Source organism: Myodes glareolus, chromosome 12, assembly GCF_982192425.1.
Source record: "Myodes glareolus chromosome 12, mMyoGla1.1, whole genome shotgun sequence".
In the NCBI taxonomy this organism is placed as follows: Eukaryota; Metazoa; Chordata; class Mammalia; order Rodentia; family Cricetidae; genus Myodes; species Myodes glareolus.
In genome coordinates, this window is record NC_142037.1 from 65,025,078 (window position 1) to 65,029,032 (window position 3,955).

The 3,955-nt window shown below is 40.7% G+C and overlaps 1 non-coding gene across 1 annotated transcript; it reads right to left on the minus strand.

Annotated features, from left to right (window-relative positions):
- Positions 1-2,714: 2,714 nt before the first annotated feature.
- LOC148120278 (U6 spliceosomal RNA) lies at positions 2,715-2,821 on the minus strand. The gene has a single exon (XR_015734654.1). It is a non-coding gene; the product is annotated as a U6 spliceosomal RNA (small nuclear RNA).
- Between the last annotated feature and the right edge of the window lie 1,134 nt (positions 2,822-3,955).

A 3,955-nucleotide genomic window follows, 5' to 3' on the forward strand; every position in this document is an offset into this window, starting at 1 on the left:
AGTTATTTAGGTTGTTTCAGACTATTAAACTACTCTAGCCAAGACATCAGATAGCCTTGCATTGTCCCATCACACCAAGATTGACAACAATTTAATTCCCTTGGACTTGACCATTATCGCTATTTTCTCTGAGTTCCCTGAAGATGCCAGTGCCCTATGTCAGAAGGAAACAATATAGAAAACACAAAGACCACATTCCCAAGAGATGGGTGGATGGTTTCAATTCAATGAATTATGGATGTTTGTTGTTGTTAAGGAGGGTACAGGGTGGTGGCAAGTTGTTACTGGTCATGGTGAGGAAAATACTATTCAAAGGAAGTTTTAGGTTTGTTTCCCCAAACAACTATTAATCTAAAAAATTACATTGGCATGGAGATTTGTATATCAATACAAATTTGAAGTAATTTTTGTTATACTGAATTTCTATTTCTATTTTTTGTTTAAGGTATTAAACCTATGCACCTCATATCTAATTATTAAATATAAAGTTTTAGTCCTTGAAAGGTATTTAAGATAATAAAGAAATACAGATTAATATTAACCATTACTACCAAACTAACAGTTATGTTAGGCATGCTTCCTAGATCATACCGAAATATATTTTAGATAGGTTATCTTCAAACACTTCAAAGACCTACAGAATATGACATTTAAAATGTTTTAATATCATAGGCTTTTCTTGACAATGAGATACATCTGTTCCTGGTGGCAGTGATCCACTTTTAAAAATGAAAATGGGCATTGAAGTACCTCCATATTGGAGTTTGCTTTCTTTGTGGCAAAAGCTAGCCATCTGGGCAAGAAACTGCCCTCACCTTGACTGCTGAAAATATGTTGTCCAAAGCAGACAAGCAGGACCCAGGAAAAGTCACTCCTGAACGTTGCCAAAACAGGATAGGACCATTCTTCAATATTTCCTGCTTCTTAGAAAAGTCTGTCAGATATTCTAGACCTGTAGGCTGAAGTTGGATGTTCCAATAGTTCAGAGAAACCTTGGGTGACTGTATAGGAAGCCAGTTGTTTCTGTCATTTTTCTTAATTTTGAAAGTTGCTTGCTTTGCACTTCCTATATAGTCAGGTAATAGTATAACCTTCTCAGGTCACTGATGAGATTTAAGACTATATAGTTACAATTATAGTTCTCTTTAAACTTGGTAGAGGAAAATATTATGGGAATCTTATCTATGTTGTGGCCCAATGTCCAAGAGGAAAAGTTCAAATTCAGCTTGTCAGAATGGATCATAGAGTTCCCTGGCAAACTCAAGAAGGAGAGGCCCCTGAGAAGAAGAGGCAGGGTCAGGTTTCCTTAATATTTTCTGAGCCAGGAAGCATAGGATGGCAGTGTGTTTCATGGTCATTTGTGTTGGAAGAGGGCTATTTGTTGGCTCCCGGCCAACTGACTAGCTTAGACACAAAATAATCACACAGAAACTTTATTAATAGCATCACCTCTTGGCCCATTAGCTCTAGCTTCTTATTGGCTACCTCTTACATATTAATTCAATCCATTTCTATTAATCTATGTATCACCACTAGGTCATGGCCTACCAGCAAAGTTTCAGTACATCTGTACCAAGCAGCAGCTCCATGGCTTCCCCCGACTCTGCCCTCCTCCTCCCATGCTATAGACCAAGCCAGTTCTTTTTTTATGTGTGTAAGACTTTTTTTTATGAGAAAGTAATTTTATTAAATTATCAAAGTTTCCATTTCCGCCCCTCCTCCCAACACCCTCCCACTCCCCCCACTCCCTCTCCTCCTCCCTCTCCATTCCTAAGAGCAGTCAGGGTTTCCTGCCCTGTGGGAAGTTCAAGTTCCTCCCACCTCCCTCCAGGTCCAGGAAGGTGAGTGTCCAGACAGACTGGATCCCCAAAATCCAGTATATGCAGAGGAAACAAGTCCCAGTGTCATTGTCAATGGCCTTTCAGAAAGTCTCCGGGCCAGCCACATTCAGAGAATCTGGTTGGATCACGTCCTCGTTCAGTCCCAGTCCAACTGGCCTTGGTGAATTCTCATTAGATCAGTCCCCTTGTATCAGTGGGTGATAGCATCCCTCGCAGTCCTTATTTCCTTTTTCATGTTCTTCCTCCTTCTGCTCCTCATTTGGACCTTGGGGGGCTCAGTCCGGTGCTCCAATGTGGATCTCCTTCTGTATCACCATCCATCGTCGGATGAAGGTTCCCTCTGGTCTTGCCTTCTTTGCTCACGTTCTCTTTCCTTCTGCTTCTCGTTTGGACCTAGGGAGTTAAGTCCAGTGTTCCAATGTGGGTCTCTGTCTCTATCTCCATCCTTCGCCAGATGAAGGTTCTATGGTGATAAGCCAAATATTCATCAGTATGGTTACAGGCCAAGGCTGTTTCAGGCACCCTCTCCTCTGTCCAGAGAACAATCTGGGGATCTCTCCTTGGACCTGGGATCCCATTTATAATCAAGTCTCTTGTAAACCCTAAAATGACTCCCTTAGTTGAAATATATTCTTCCCTGATCCCATATCCATCCTTCCTCCCTCCCCCCATCCCAGTCCACCGAGCTTTCCCCATTCCTCCCCTACTCCCTTCTCTCTAACCCTCTCCCCTTCCAACAACCCTCCTACCCCCCCCCCCATGCACCTGAGGTTACCTGGGACTCTTGTCTATTTCCAATCTCCAGGAGGATAGCTACATGATTTTCATCAGGTTCACCTTCTTATTTAGCTTCTCTAGGATCACGAATAAAAAAATATATTTTAATGCTTCACGAATTTGCGTGTCATCCTTGCGCAGGGGCCATGCTAATCTTCTCTGTATCATTCCAATTTTAGTATATGTGCTGCCGAAGCGAGCACCCAAGCCAATTCTTTATTCATTAACGAATAAAAACAACACAAAATTTCATCATCAATAATTATTTTTCAGATGAAGTAAAAGAAGTCCAGAGAACATGTAAATATGATCACTTAATAAGGTAACTACTTTTTCTATTCTCTAGCTCAAACTTGGTGATGACTGACAAAACTATTAGATGCTAAATTTATATAGTAGTCAACCCTTTACCAAAAACCGTATTTTACAACAGTACTGTACATAGGATTCTTTGGAAGACTTTTTCAAACTCAGACTTGTGAGACATATTCCATAAAGAGTTTTCTGTCTCTGTAGATTGGTAGTTTCTAGCTGATGGGGCTGTAGCCTTCTTACACTAGGAGAGTAACAGAGCCAATGAACGATAACAATATGAAGCTGAAGTCCATGAACTAAATCCTGCCCACAAAACAGGAGGGCTGGTGGCTAACTTCTAGCCATTCATTCCTTGATTGTCAGCCTAGCCGATACATTCTGAAGACCTCTCATATTCCAAAGCTTGAAAAATGTCTGTGTTCAGATTCCTCCTTCACTAGAATCTATTTGTACTAACCTGAGCCTATCACAAAAGAATGTCAGTATTTGTTAAAATACTGCAGCCAGTGTTGAGAAGTAGTGACCTTGTTGTTGGCAAGTCTTTGAGGGGGCTTAGCTCTTCCACATAATCTTGCAAGCATCATCAGCTGACAGCTACTGACTTGGCAATTTACCCTCACACCTTGAGCTAATTACATGATTGGCACTGGGGCCTAAGCACTCTGAAAACACTTGGAAGCTGGTCCTGGGTTATAAAGAGAACTAATGAGCTAACACTCTGCTTTATTATCTAAGGAGTATAATTTAAGTTGACAGGTCACATGCCAAATATATTTTGATCACCTTCATAACCATTAACAGCAAAGTTCTTTCCACCACGTACAACATCTAAATATACAACATATGTGATGTAACAAAGGGGCTTTAAAGGCACTGTAAAAGTAAAGTGGAACTTAGGATACTTACACACATGACCACCAGTGTTTGAATTCTGTGAATCTTTCCTCCCAGAGATAATGATATTGGATAACTGTGACAAATATTTCTGAAGCCATCAAAGAATAGAAGATGAGATGGACCAT